Genomic DNA, 16633 nt, shown 5'->3' with positions numbered 1-16633 from the left:
CGTTTTCAGAACTACACCCCCTTACCAAAAAAAAAACAGGCTTCTGGACAACAGTTGTGGCAAAACTTTGGCCAATTTCCTGCAAATTTGTGGCAAGCTCATAATTTCACATGCAAATTAGTTTTGTGACATACTGATGCGGTAAATTTGCGGCAACTTGTGAACTTCCGGGAAACTTCCGGGAAAGGTTTTTGGTTACTGTGTGTTATACAACATTGAAATGTATCTACATAAACAAAATCACATAACTTTAAGTGAACGTACTTCAGCGTAAAAAACATACTAAATGTAGTAAATATACTAAACAACATATATTCAATGACTTTAACAGATAAAAATCAATTCTAAAATACAACTGAAATCACCAGCATGGTAAATGAAGAAAATAGCAAACTGTATATTTAGCAAATGAATTGTTTAATAAAAACAACATTTACACTATGGGGATGATGAACGTAGGATGTTTAAAGGGACAACTACATAATTATTTACACGAGCCAAGTGATAGCTGAGCAATAGATTAACCAATGGAAGTTTAAAAGATAATAAATGTAATAAAATCAACAACAAAAATTTGAGTTCGGAGGCGGCGGCAGTCCTTCGTTCAAAGCTTATTGAATCCAGACACTGAAACAATCAGAAAACTAAATAAAATGAGGGTACAGAAAACAATTTATATTTTGGCATCTTAAAAGATATAAATTGAGCTATGTCTAATATGGCAATTCATATAATATTTCCAAAATGAATTAGTTACTCTAAAAAATGCTGGGTTAAAAATAACCCAATTTGGGTAATTTCGACAACGCAGCGCTGGCTCAATATTGGTCAAAAAATATTGACGGTCGACACGTCCCTAGTGTCCTACGTGCCAAAGAAAGGGACAAATGTGGTACTCATGAGTATGTTGCATAGGGATGGGAGAATCTGTGGCCCGGAACATCAAAAAACAGAAATCATAATGGATTACAATGCCACAAAAGGAGGGGTGGACAATTTAGAGACTGGCTACAGCTGCAAAAGATGAACCCTATGCTGGCCACTTGTGATATTCTTCAACATCTTGGACATCTCGATGCCCGTTTGTCATCTGGATGTCGTTGAACCCAGATTGGAATAGAGGGAAGCTCCAGAGGAGACGGCTCTTTCTCGACGAGCTGGTAAGACCTCATATCCAGAGAAGGCAACATATCCCAAGGACCCCAGCTTCTGCAGCCATCGTGCGGAGCATTCAGGAGAAGGATGCTGGTGTGTAGGCCGGCCTTCATTTGTTTTCAATGGGACTCATTTATCATTTCCATAAAATACTGTGTGTAAAATTTGTCCTTCCAATTTGTTCAGTTCAAAGCAATAAACATCAATAGTGATGAAAACCTTGTTTCATTTATATTTGTTCAAGAGAAACATGATTTATTCCCCCCATGTCTTGATTTTAATTGATTGTTTTTTACAAAAATCACAATTTATGAAAAAACTAATTGTGCTTTTATTGATAAATGTGATCTAGCAGAGGTAAATGGCAAATATGAACCATGTATGCTGTCTATATTGCTTGTAAATGATATAAGTCAACATCAAATCAAATCAAAGTTTATTTGTCATGTGTGCCGAGTACAACAGGTAGGCCTGATCACCGACAACGATGAGACGGCCTATAGGGAGGTCAGATAACTGGCAGTGTGGTGCCAGGACAACAACCTCTCCCTCAATATGAGCAAGACTAAGGAGCTGGTCATTGACTACAGGAAAAGGCTGGCCAAACAGGCCCCCATGAACATCGACGAGGCTGTAGTGGAGCGGGTCGAGAGTTTCAAGTTCCTTGGTGTCCACATCACCAACAAACTATCATGGTTAAAAATATACCAAGACAATTGTGAAGAGGGCATGACAAAACCTTTTCCCCTCAGGAGACTGAAAAGATTTGGCATGGGTCCCCAGATCCTCAAAAGGTTCTACAGCTGCACCATCAAGAGCATCCTGACCGGTCGCGCCACCGCCTGGTATGGCAACTGCTCAGCATCTGACCGTAAGGCGTTACAGGGGGTAGTGCGAACAGCCCAGTACAGGACCTATATAATAGGCGGTGTCAGAGGAAAGCCCATAAAATTGTCAGACTCCAATCACCCAAGTTATAGACTGTTTTCTCTGCTACCGGGGGGGAGCAGGCGGTTCCGGAGGACCAAGTCTAGGACCAAGAGGCTCCTCAACAGCTTCTACCCCCAAGCCATAAGACTGCTGAACAATTAATAAAATCGCCCCCCCCCTCCCTTTTGTACACTGCTGCTACTCGCTGTTCATCGTCTATGCATAGTCACTTCACCCCGACCTACATATACAAAATACCTCAACTAACCTGTACACCCGCACACTGACTCGGTACCGAGGCCCCCTGTATATAACCTCATTATTGTTATTTTATTTTAGTCTGCTTGGTAAATCTTGGCCGGATCCAAGATGGCGTAGCAGTGTAGGCGTGTTTTGTTCGTCCTCCCGTGTACTTTTGTATTTTTCGTATTTTTTGTATATATTTTAATTTTTTTTCTATCTCTTTTCGATTTTTAATTCGATTATACCTTCCGGTAACCTGCCTCACCCAATGTGATACGGAATCGCTATTATTTTTAACTTTGGAACACATTCAAGAACCTCCAGTAGCTAACCAGCTAATCAGCTACAAGCTATTTAGTCATTCTTAGCCACTGCTAGCGGCTTTAACCTTCTGCACAGACACCAGCCCTGTTCTTAGCCTGGATATTACTCGCCAATCTACCAGCATCGGACTGTCTCTCCACAACAACGCCGGATTCCTGCCGTAATCCCTGAGCCACTACTTCTGATCCTCACAGCTAGCTTGCAGCTAGCTAGCTCACAGCTTGCAGCTGGCTAGCTCACAGCTAGCTTGCACCCTCCGTGGCACCCAGTACCGAAGCTATCCCTGAGGCCCACCCCCGGCCTACTCAGCTGTTTACCCGAACCCCACTCATACACGACTAGAGCCAAATACTCCACTGGATCCTTGCTGTTAACTCTGGACCTTGGCACCGGATATCCACTGCTACCGATTGGCTATAGTGGCTAACGCCACTGCCACGAAGCTATCACCAGTTAGCAAACAAAATTCTACAATACCTCTTTCGCCATCTGGCTTGGATTCTCTGTCGACACGGCGCCCCGCCGCACCACCACGTCTGGTCTGCCGACGAATACTCCATCCGCTGTGCCCTCAACCGGCCTCCGTCTGAGCAGACCACCCCCGGGCTACTAACTTTAAACGCCGCGTGCTAGCGTGGTGACGGCTTCCCTGTTCCATCCACTGCTCCCCCCTGGACACTATGATCACTTGGCTACATAGCTGATGCCTGCTGAACTGTCCATTAATCACGGTACTCCATTCTGTTTATTTGTGTTTATCTGTCGGACCCAGCCTCGAACTCAGGCTCTGTGTGTAGTTAATCCGACCCTCTCTGCCTAGTCATCGCCATTTTACCTGCTGTTGTTGTGTTAGCTGACTAGCTGCTGTTGTCTCACCTGTTGTTTTAGCTAGCTCTCCCAATCAAGACCTGCGATTACTTTATGCCTTACTATATGTCTCTCTCAAATATCAATATGCCTTGTATACTGTTGTTCGGGTTAGTTATCATTGTTTCAGTTCACAATGGAGCCCGTAGTTCCACTCCTAATACCTCTGATACCTCCTTTGTCCCACCTCCCACACATGCGGTGACCTCACCCATTATAACCAGCATGTCCAGAGATACAACCTCTCTTATCATCACCCAGTGCCTGGGCTTACCTCCGCTGTACCCGCACCCCACCATACCCCTGTCTGCACATTATGTCCTGGATATATTCTACCACGCCCATAAATCTGCTCCTTTTATTCCTTGTCCCCAACGCTCTAGGCGACCAGTTTTGACAGCCTTTAGCCGCACCCTCATCCTACTACTCCTCTGTTCCTCGGGTGATGTGGAGGTAAACCCAGGCCCTGCATGTCCCCAGGCACCCTCATTTGTTGACTTCTGTGATCGAAAAAGCCTTGGTTTCATGCATGTCAACATCAGAAGCCTCCTCCCTAAGTTTGTTTTACTCACTGCTTTAGCACACTCTGCCAACCCTGATGCCCTTGCCGTGTCTGAATCCTGGCTTAGGAAGGCCACCAAAAATTCTGAGATTTCCATACCCAACTATAACACTTTCCGTCAAGATAGAACTGCCAAAGGGGGAGGAGTTGCAATCTACTGCAGAGATAGCCTGCAAAGTTCTGTCATACTTTCCAGGTCTATGCCCAAACAGTTCGAACTTCTAATTTTAAAAATGTTTCTCTCCAGAAATAAGTCTCTCACTGTTGCCGCCTGCTACCGACCCCCCTCAGCTCCCAGCTGTGCCCTGGACACCATCTGTGAATTGATCGCCCCCCATCTAGCTTCAGAGTTTGTTCTGTTAGGTGACCTAAACTGGGATATGCTTAACACCCCGGCAGTCCTACAATCTAAGCTAGATGCCCTCAATCTCACACAAATCATCAAGGAACCCACCAGGTACAACCCTAAATCCGTAAACATGGGCACCCTAATAGACATTATCCTGACCAACTTGCCCTCCAAATACACCTCTGCTGTCTTCAATCAGGATCTCAGCGATCACTGCCTCATTGCCTGTATCCGCTACGGGTCCGCGGTCAAACGACCACCCCTCATCACTGTCAAACGCTCCCTAAAACACTTCTGCGAGCAGGCCTTTCTAATCGACCTGGCCCGGGTATCCTGGAAGGATATTGACCTCATCCCATCAGTTGAGGATGCCTGGTCATTCTTTAAAAGTAACTTCCTCACCATCTTAGACAAGCATGCTCCATTCAAAAAATGCAGAACTAAGAACAGATATAGCCCTTGGTTCACTCCAGACCTGACTGCCCTCGACCAGCACAAAAACTTCCTGTGGCGAACTGCAATAGCATCGAATAGTCCCCGCGATATGCAACTGTTCAGGGAAGTCAGGAACCAATACACGCAGTCAGTCAGGAAAGCAAAGGCCAGCTTTTTCAAGCAGAAATTTGCATCCTGTAGCTCTAACTCCAAAAAGTTCTGTGACACTGTAAAGTCCATGGAGAACAAGAGCACCTCCTCCCAGCTGCCCACTGCACTGAGGCTAGGTAACACGGTCACCACCGATAAATCCGTGATAATCGAAGACTTCAACAAGCATTTCTCAACGGCTGGCCATGCGTTCCTCCTGGCTACTCCAACCTTGGCTAACAGCTCCACCCCCCCCCCGCTGCTACTCGCCCAAGCCTCCCCAGCTTCTCCTTTACCCAAATCCAGATAGCAGATGTTCTGAAAGAGCTGCAAAACCTGGACCCATACAAATCATCTGGGCTTGACAATCTGGACCCTCTATTTCTGAAACTGTCCGCCGCCATTGTCGCACCCCCTATTACCAGCCTGTTCAACCTCTCCTTCGTATCATCTGAGATCCCCAAGGATTGGAAAGCTGCCGCGGTCATCCCCCTCTTCAAAGGGGGAGACACCCTGGACCCAAACTGTTACAGACCTATATCCATCCTGCCCTGCCTATCTAAGGTCTTCGAAAGCCAAGTCAACAAACAGATCACTGACCATCTCGAATCCCACCGTACCTTCTCCGCTGTGCAATCCGGTTTCCGAGCCGGTCACGGGTGCACCTCAGCCACGCTCAAGGTACTAAACGAGATCATAACCGCCATCGATAAAAGACAGTACTGTGCAGCCGTCTTCATCGACCTGGCCAAGGCTTTCGACTCTGTCAATCACCATATTCTTATCGGCAGACTCAGTAGCCTCGGTTTTTCTAATGACTGCCTTGCCTGGTTCACCAACTACTTCGCAGACAGAGTTCAGTGTGTCAAATCGGAGGGCATGTTGTCCGGTCCTCTGGCAGTCTCTATGGGGGTACCACAGGGTTCAATTCTCGGGCCGACTCTTTTCTCTGTATATATCAATGATGTTGCTCTTGCTGCGGGCGATTCCCTGATCCACCTCTATGCAGACGACACCATTCTGTATACTTCTGGCCCTTCCTTGGACACTGTGCTATCTAACCTCCAAACGAGCTTCAATGCCATACAACACTCCTTCCGTGGCCTCCAACTGCTCTTAAACGCTAGTAAAACCAAATGCATGTTTTTCAACCGGTCGCTGCCTGCACCCGCACGCCCGACTAGCATCACCACCCTGGATGGTTCCGACCTAGAATATGTGGACATCTATAAGTACCTAGGTGTCTGGCTAGACTGCAAACTTTCCTTCCAGACTCATATCAAACATCTCCAATCCAAAATCAAATCTAGAGTCGGCTTTCTATTTCGCAACAAAGCCTCCTTCACTCACGCCGCCAAACTTACCCTAGTAAAACTGACTATCCTACCGATCCTCGACTTCGGCGATGTCATCTACAAAATAGCTTCCAATACTCTACTCAGCAAACTGGATGCAGTTTATCACAGTGCCATCCGTTTTGTTACTAAAGCACCTTATACCACCCACCACTGCGACCTGTATGCTCTAGTCGGCTGGCCCTCGCTACATGTTCGTCGTCAGACCCACTGGCTCCAGGTCATCTACAAGGCTATGCTAGGTAAAGCGCCGCCTTATCTCAGTTCACTGGTCACGATGGCAACACCCACCCGTAGCACGCGCTCCAGCAGGTGTATCTCACTGGTCATCCCTAAAGCCAAAACCTCATTTGGCCGCCTTTCCCTCCAGTTCTCTGCTGCCTGCGACTGGAACGAATTGCAAAAATCTCTGAAGTTGGAGACTTTTATCTCCCTCAACAACTTTAAACATCTGCTATCTGAGCAGCTAACCGATCGCTGCAGCTGTACATAGTCCATCGGTATATAGCCCACCCAATTTACCTACCTCATCCCCATACTGTTTTTATTTATTTACTTTTCTGCTCTTTTGCACACCAGTATCTCTACTTGCACATGATCATCTGATGATTTATCACCCCAGTGTTAATCTGCTAAATTGTAATTATTCGCTCCTATGGCCTATTTATTGCCTACCTCCTCATGCCTTTTGCACACATTGTATATAGATTCTCTTTTTTTTCTTTTTTTCCCCTACTATGTTATTGACTTGTTTATTGTTTACTCCATGTGTAACTCTGTGTTGTTGTCTGTTCACACTGCTATGCTTTATCTTGGCCAGGTTGCAGTTGCAAATGAGAACTTGTTCTCAACTAGCCTACCTGGTTAAATAAAGGTGAAAAAAATAAAAAATAAACTTTTTTTTTCTTAACTCTTCTTGAACTGCAGTGTTGGTTAAGGGCTTGTGAGTAAGCATTTCACGGTAAAGTCTACACTTGCTGTATTTGGCGCATGTGACAAATAAAGTTTGATTTGATTTGTGGGGCCCCCGTGTTGATGATCAGCGTGGCAGATGTATTGTTACCTACCCTTACCACCTGGGGGCGGCCCGTCAGGAAGTCCAGGATCCAGTTGCAGAGGGAGGTGTTTAGTCCCAGGGTCCTTAGCTTAGTGATGAGCTTTGAGTGCACTATGGTGTTGAACACTGAGCTGTAGTCAATGAAGAGCATTCTCACGTAGGTGTTCCTTTTGCATAATCTGATTGCATAATCTGTGGATCTGTTGGGGCGGTATGGAAATTGGAGTGGGTCTAGAGTTTCTGGGATAATGGTATTGATGTGGGCCATGACCAGCCTTTCAAAGCACTTCATGGCTACAGACGTGAGTGCTTCGGGTTGGTAGTCATTTAGGCACATTACCTTAGTGTTCTTGGGCACAGGGACTATGGTGGTCTGTTTGAAACATGTTGGTATTACAGACTCAGACAGGGAGAGGTTGAAAATGTCAGTGAAGACACTTGCCAGTTGGTCAGCACACGTCCGGGTAATTCGTCTGGCCCTGCGGGATTTCTTATAAGCGTCCGGGTTAGAGTCCCAGCTCTACCTTTTAGCTCAGTGCCGATGTTGCCTGTAATCTGGGGCTTCTAGTTGGGGTATGTACTTACAGTCCCTGTGGGGACGACGTCATCGATGCACTTATTGATGAAGCCAGTGACTGATGTGGTGTACTCCTCAATGCCTTCGGAAGAAACCCGGAACATATCCCAGTCTATGCTAGCAAAACAGTCCTGTAGCTTAGCATCGGCGTCATCTGACCACTTCTTTATTGATCGAGTCACTGATGCTTCCTGCTTTAGTTTTTGCTTGTAAGCAGGAATTAGGAGGATAGAATTGTGGTCAGATTTGCCAAATGGAGGGTGAGGGAGAGCTTTGTACATGTCTCTGTGTGTGGAGTAAAGGTGGTCTAGAGTTTTTTTTGAAAGAACCAATCAAATCCTGTTGCACAATTTATTAGCGAATATTACATTAACAAACGTCCTCTTTTCCAGACCAGTGTGGTCACAGCTCTCCCTGCGCTGTGAGTCACTTCAGCCAGGCTAGTTAATCACAGCAAACAGAATCAAATTCAGTCTAATGTTTTTGTAAAAAAGGTAAGACACAATGCCTGGAGTACACAGCAGACTCTCAGACTATTTTGACTGTCTTGGCCCCATTCTGTCTGGTCCACTGAGCCCTCTGGATTGCGGCCAGATGTTGTTCAGCCACTTGGTCATCTGGGCTGCTCTCTCACATTTGACTCTGTTGTGAGCACAAAGTACTCAATGAATTATAAATTCCTTTTAACAATCAATTTTCAAAATACAAAACAAATCTTTCAACATGTACCTGGCAAGACCCGGCTACTGATCAAGCTTGGTCTGTCCACATTCCTATGTTTTCACGTGTGTGTCTCAAGAACCTCCCCTCGTGTATTTACGGAATACTCACTGTGTGTAAGGCTTTTGTTCTTCTTTAATTTCAAGCTATAGTTGTGCAAAAGAAAGTGTGTTTTTGCACCTTGCTGGCTCTGGGATTCAAACCAGCGACATATTAGTTACTGGCCCAATGCTCTTAACCGCCTGGCTTAGCCAGTAGTGGGGAGTTTTTAAGGGATAGTTTCACCCACATTTCTAAATTAAATACTTTGAGGGAAGGGTTGATAAGCCAGGTCAAATGGTTGAACAAAAGCAAGGGAGTGAGGAAAGAGCAACATTTATAGGTGTGGCAGTAGCTTCGAGGTTAGAAAGGCAGGCCGATATTCGAACGCCCGAGCTGCCTGCGGGGGAATCTGCAGGGAGTGATCTGTCAGCCAGGGGGTTACCATTTATAATATCTCTATGCTACCTACTGATGTTGAGGAAGTGCCCATGAGCTGCTCCAAGCCTGTGATGTGTGTAGTGTGTCAGGTTGGAATCAAAGAGGCAAGGTTCCACTCATTCAGTGTATGTTTACAAAGCCGTCCATTCATTGGTCTTGACCTCTGCATTGCCAGTTGAGGACTTGTGACGCATCTGTTTCTCAAACTAGACACTCTAATGTACTTGTCTTCTTGCTCAGTTGTGCACCGGGGCCTCCCACTCCTTTTTCTATTCTGGTTAGAGCCAGTTTGTGCTGTTCTGTGAAGAGAGTAGTACACAGCATTGTGCGAGATCTTCAGTTTCTTGGCAATTTCTCGCATGGAATAGCCTTCATTTCTCAGAAAACTAATAGACTGACGAGTTACAGAAGAAAGGTCTTTGTTTCTGGCTATTTTGAGCCTGTAATCGAACCCACAAATGCTGATGCTCCAGATACTCAACTAGTCTAAAGAAGGCCAGTTTTATTGCTTCTTTAATCAGGACAACAGTTTCAGCTGTGCTAACATAATTGCAAAAGGGTTTTCTAATGATGAATTAGCCTTTTAAAAGGATAAACTAGGATTAGCTAACACAACATGCCATTGGAACACGGGAGTGATGGTTGCTGATAATGGACCTCTGTACGCCTATGTGGATATTTCATAAAAAATCTGCCGATTCCAGCTAAAATAGTCATTTACAACATTAACAATGTCTAAACTGTATTTCTGATCAATTTGATGTTATTTTAATGGACAAAAAATTTGCTTTTCTTTCAAAAAGAAGGACATTTCTAATTGACCCCAAACTTTTGAACGGTAGTGTCCATATTACCTCTATTACCTCGACTAACCGGTGCCCCCGCACATTGACTCTGTACCGGTACCCCCTGTATACTGCCTCGCTATTGTTATTTTATTGTTGGTCCTTAATCATTTGTTGCTTTTATTTCTTGTTTTTTACTTATCTATTTTTTACTTAACACATATTTTTCTTAAAACTGCATTGTTGGTTAAGGGCTCGTAAGTAAGCATTTCACTGTAAGGTCTACTACACCTGTTGTATTCGGCGCATGTGACAGATAACATTAGATTTGATAACCTGTTATAATATGGTCATAACACTTTCATGACTCATATATTTAGACCTGTTATGACGTATATTGCATTATTTTATGGCTGGTAATGACACCTACATAAAAGTGTCAAAACCCACATTTATATATATTTAAAACAATTCTGACAAGAACTTTCCTTTAGTTTCAAAGTTTGTATCTTAAATCCTTTGTTTTTGTTTGAATTAATTCTTCATAGTTTTTTTTCATCATATTTTAAATAACTGGTAGAAAATACACTTTATGACACTGTCAAGAAGCATTATGACCATCCTGTGTCACTTTATTTGGACTGAGAACATACCCTTTATGACACTGTCAAGAAGCATTATGACCATCCTGTGTCACTTTATTTGGACTGAGAAAATACCCTTTATGACACTTTGACACTGTATATATGACATACTGTTTATGTGTGTTTTGACACTCTTATGTAGGTGTCATTACCAACCATAAAATAACTTAATACATATCACAACAGGTCTAAATATATGTGTCATGACAGAGTTATGACCATATTATAACAGGTTATGCATGAAAAGTTATCTCAGCTGTTTTGACATATTATGACATGGTTAAGACCATGTCATAGCGTGTTATGAAGCTGGGTGTCAAGTAAAGTGGTACCCAATTTTGTTTTGCTCATTTCAGTTATATTGTTTGTCCCTCCTCTCTTATTAAGAGATGGAGTCTATAACAGGCTACTCTAGGAAACTTTCTGAATGGACATAGAGAGAATTAGCTAACTTCCACACACACAACCACCCTAAAAGGACCCGTCAATCAAAGCCACCAGCGCATCTCAGACACACACAAATCACATTTCCTAAAAACGTGTTCAAAAACATGGGCTCACCTTCAAATCTGTAGTCCATCAGAAAGTAGGCCTTGGCTACATTAAGCATAATGCAGCCAGGGTGATATTAGAGAACTATACATTTTTATTGCACATTTAAGTAAACTGACGCATTTGGTGATGTTCAACTTCAATTAATTGGCTCATATGTTTTTGTCCCTGGCTTGCATAGCACAAGTGATGGTCGCCTAAATTCACTATAGTAGGCTAGCATACAAATGGTGGATGAATAGTCCAGCCTATGAATCAATTCCTAATTCACACGTGTCTTCAGTGTTCCCTGCTTGCGTAATTCATGCATCTCCACTGGCCTCTCTATCTTCCATCCTCTCTCTATTCCTCTTATAGCTCTTGAACCAACCTAGCTGAATTTCATTTGACCAGGCAAGTCTGTTAAGAACAAATTCTCATTTACAATGACGGCCTACACCGGCCAAACCTGGACGACGCTGGGCCAATTGTGCACCGCCCTATGTGACTCCCAATCATGGCAGGTTGTGATACAGCCTGGATTCGAGCACTGAGATGCAATGCCTTGGACCGCTGCGCCACTCGGGAGCACCTAGTGTCCCAGAAGTAGCAATATGGCAACTAACTTTGAGCAATTAAAAAAAATATATATTCCAGGAAAGAAGCACCTTGCTCTTGCTTGCTGGATATAAAATAGGCCACAGCCTTCACAATGAACTGTCCGGGAAGTTTGAATGGCGAGAGCTTCTCTGGCTTGATGTGATCACATTGACTGGTGGTAAAAATGCAATAAATGGGAATCCTCTTTCCCCGTGCCCAATACATACAATTTAATGTATTACGTCAGAATGCCCAATTGTAGAATGTTTCCAATCAAATATATGAATTTATCAGTCTAATCTTTATAAACATGGTGATTGAATGATAGCTGTGAGGGTTCTCAAATTAGGATCAAGTCCTTAGATGTTCATATTTGAAGATTGACAAAAGGCCAGCCTCTTTGGCAAATGACAGGAGTTGCAAGGAGTGGAGTGTAATAGCAGAGACGGCAACCAGGCTATTCCAGACCTGCATTGTTTGTTGAATTGACAGAATTATCACAATAGGGAACCGACAGTAATGCTCTAAAAGAATGCTGTATTTGAGTTCAACAGTAACTGCACTTAGTTGCTTTACAGTGTTAATTCAACACTTTCCTTGGAGTTCCAGTATGACCTCAGTGAAGCCTTTGAAGTTTTGCCCGTGCGGTGTGGTCACATTTGATGGAAATTCCTCTAAAGTTTGGAAATTCAATATGGAGAGTTTCCTGTTTCACAGTGTGAGCCACTCCAGAAGTCCATCATGGTATGCAGCACGCTGGGAATAGTCTCTTATTCACTCTGATCACCCCTTCTCACCTCTCTGACTCAGAGGGGTTGGGTTAAATGCAGAAGACACATTTAGGTTGAATGCATTAGGTTGCGCAACGGACGAGGTATCCCTTTTTCCCTTTCCCTTTCAACGCGTGTGTGTTTGTTAGAGAATTACTAACTGAGTCAGGTGAGTTCAGCTAACCACGCTCATCGTGTCTCGTGTCCTGGCTCTAGTCACAAGCTATCTGTATCCACCAGCAGCCATCCCCATATGACTCTGCCCTCCCTTCAGCCCACTGACGCCCAACATCAGTATCAATGGGTAGTTTAGTTTTCTTAAAGAGCGTGGTCACTGTGTTTACTTCATATGAGGAAGAGCGAGAAGTATCTTTAGAATCTTCTCGTGGCACGAATGGTTGTTTTGTTTTTCTGTATCTGACATAATGCCAGAGAGGTTTCGTAATCTGTGCCACCCATCAATGACTGGGCCCAAAGTTTTAAGCACATGGCCTGTTTTTGATGAGGAAGTGAGAGTGTGTGTCCCTCGCTTGCCAATGCCACCAACTTGCCCAATACACTTTTTTAGCTGTTTGGGCAGAAAGAATGTCCATTGTGGTGAATGCATGAGATGCCACCATTGTTACCTGCGCCACACAAATGTTATCTGTGCCACACAAATGTTACCTGCGCCACACAAATGTTACCTGCGCCACACAAATGTTACCTGCGCCACACAAATGTTATCTGTGCCACACAAATGTTACCTGCGCCACACAAATGCAGACATTAAGTATTTTGATTAATTTCCTCTATTCCATGGATAAATTCAGTTTTGTTGGAAGCTGTTGTGTTATGAATTGGCCAAGGAACCTCCTGTCTGTCTGTCTGTCTGTCTGTCTGTCTGTCTGTCTGTCTGTCTGTCTGTCTGTCTGTCTGTCTGTCTGTCTGTCTGTCTGTCTGTCTGTCTGTCTGTCTGTCTGTCTGTCTGTCTGTCTGTCTGTCTGTCTGTCTGTCTGTCTGTCTGTCTGTCTGTCTGTCTGTCTGTCTGTCTGTGTCTTTGTGTGCAGCTGTACTCTGCTTGAAATATGTCAGGCCATATTGAGACCATTAACATTATTCTATTGTCTTTATAGGTTTCTTATGTTTTATATAACAGCTATTCTGAGCTTTCGTTCTGTTTTTAGTGTTTTGTGCAGTTCAGCATACGTACACGGCTACATGACTTCCATTGGAAGACCAGCAGTGGCCTTGTGAATTTGAAAAGCGTTTAAATACTTATACATTGTAAAACTTTGTCTCTCTCTCTCTCTCTTTCTGGACTTTGATATTTACTTCTGTTTGATTGAGATTCCAGTTTTGTTTTTTTGTATCATAAAAAGGCTGAACAAGACAGACAGAGTAAAGCAGGAACAGTTGGTTTAGCTGCATGTTGGTTCGTTGCGCGCGGTGTCGCTTCTATTGTCTTATTATGTGTTGACCGGGATGAAGAATGAAATGATTAAACTGCATCATTTCAAATGACAAGGGGAAGTTAGACAGAGGCCATAAGATGATCATCTCATCTACAGTACAGAATGCGTTGGAAAACCCTGGACCAGAGCCAAATCATTTCTAAGCCTATATCAAAGATTGCAGAATGAAACTGATATTCCACCATTGTCTAACAACCTTTTTGTTTGGATGTTGCCTGAGTGTAAGTCAACCTTACAGATAGATGGCTGGTTATTACCGACCTATGATGTCATGGAAAGATGTGCCGCTCGCCTATGGTGGAAAATAGTGCCAAAGTCTGTCGTTTAATGAGGATTTAGAGTGTGGGGTATCCCTGGTGATACAGGAGGACAGCAACATGTATGGTGTTGGTGGTGCAGGTGGTGTGGGTTAATGGCAGCAAGGTGATGGATGCAAAGATATACGTTTACTCTCGTCTCTTCTCCTCTCCTCTCTGCTCCTCTCCCCTTTCACTGTTAACGGAAAGCTTAAGGTCTCTATTAAGATACTGTATGTAAGTTGTAAACATTGACAGTGTTCTCCCTGTTTTTCCTAATGCAGGCATAATTTCATAGACCAAAAAATATTGCCCTTTGCCTATATATCATGAAAATGTAGCTTTATGTCAAACTGTTTTAATTACTTATTTGAAGGGAAGCAGTGAAAGGACAGTATAAAATGTGCTTTTATTTCCTTACAATCTGTGCCATGTAAAGAGACACGCTGTATCGCAGACTATTCATGTGACTAAAATGAACAAATAGAACATAAGATAACGTAAGATTTCTATAAGACAACAGGGAAACCATTCCTTCTAAGTTTGGAAAAACACAAAGAGCTTCATGGTATAATGCCTTAGAATAACATATAGAAATGAATAGGAAAATCTTTACCATTTACATAAAAAAATACTAATGGACTCAAGAGGTGAGCAAATAACAAGCAACATTGATCTATCATCCATCTCCAACAATTAAAGAAAAAGAGAGGGTCAAATGACAGATAATTTCAGTGTGCTCTTTAAAGGGGGAGTAAAAATGAGAAAGCCTTGGTATTAAAGCACTACTCACCCTCACTTACCAGTCTATCACCCCAGCTTTCCCACTGCTCTATTTCTCTTTCTCTCCATGAAAACATTCCCTCCCCCTCTATTTCTCTCTCCCTCACTATCTCGCTCACTCTCTCTCTTTACCGCCCTCGATCCCTCTTTAACTTCCCCACTCTCTCTACCCCCTTCCTTCCTTCCCTCACTCTCTCTCTCTCTTTCTCTAATCGTCAGATTACCAGATGCTGCCAGTTTCACACTCAATTAATCCCGGTAAGATTGGTCAATCAAGTGGACTGAGAGCCATTTAGCAGCGGGGGGCGGATGACAATAAAATCCCTTAATTGGTTGCTGTTCCCAGAGACGGGGGTGCCCCCGGGTGGATCCAGACCTCTGATTGGTCCAAGAACAAGTAAGTGAGTGATGGGGGGAGAGGGGTTGGGTGGAGGTGGGGGTGGGTCATACACTCTTAGAAAAAAAGGGGCCAAGTAGAACCATATAGAGTTCTTTGGTTTATCCCCATAGGGGAACCCTTTTTGGTGCTAAGTAGAACCATTTAGAGTTCTTTGGTTTGTCCCAATAGGGGAACCCTTTTTGGTAATGGGTAGAATCATATAGAGTTCTTTGGTTTGTCCCAATAGGGGAACCCTTTATGGTGCTGGGTAGAACCATATAGAGTTATTTGGTTTGTCCCCAGAGGGGAACCCTTTTTGGTGCTGGGCAGAACCATATAGAGTTTGCAGGGTTAAATCAAAACTTAAAGAGTTAATTTTAATACTATCTCAGAGTACATATGGTCCCACTCTACAGAGTGTAAAAAGTACTCTGATTATAGTGTTACATTTTGAGTGTTAATGTAACACGCCATAGTTTAAAAAAATGACCACTGCATTACACTTGCCAATGTTACTCAAATGTATGGGGTAATTAACACTCAGTGTTATTTGTATTCAACACTAGTATTGATCTAGAGTTAACTCCTATTAGTGTTAAACAAAAACACTGTTACCGTAAGTCATTTTGGGGATTGTTTTAATTTTAACACTGTATGTTGTAAAGCCTAATTTGCATATTTCCAATGGTTCCTTTTCTTTTCGAATGATATGTAGAGTTACCACCCATGACTGTATTTGTGAGTGACAGAGACATGGTGTGACGTCCCTCCCACTCAGTCTGCTGGGTTCTCCTGTTTGGTAGTGTGCTTGTTGCAGGAGGCCAGTGGGCAGACTGTTTTCACCATACAACACCCTCTCTACATACGGCACACACTACTGATACTATGGATGTCCACAACTCATGTTACATTTTTGTATTTACTATTATTTGTTTAATAAATGTACAGTTGAAGTTGGAAGTTTACATACACCTTAGTCAAATATATTTAAACTTAGTTATTCACAATTCCTGACATTCAATCCTAGTAAAAATTCACTGTCTTGGGTCAGTTAGGATCACCACTTTATTTTAAGAATGTGAAATGTCAGAATAATATTAGAGAGAACTATTTATTTCGTCTTATATTCATCTTTTGGCAAACACCAAACGTGTTTGCTTATTTTTTTCTTTAAGCAATGGCAATGG

Source organism: Salvelinus alpinus, chromosome 9 (assembly GCF_045679555.1).
Source record: "Salvelinus alpinus chromosome 9, SLU_Salpinus.1, whole genome shotgun sequence".
NCBI lineage: Eukaryota > Metazoa > Chordata > Actinopteri > Salmoniformes > Salmonidae > Salvelinus > Salvelinus alpinus.
Note: the sequence above shows the minus strand (reverse complement) of the source record.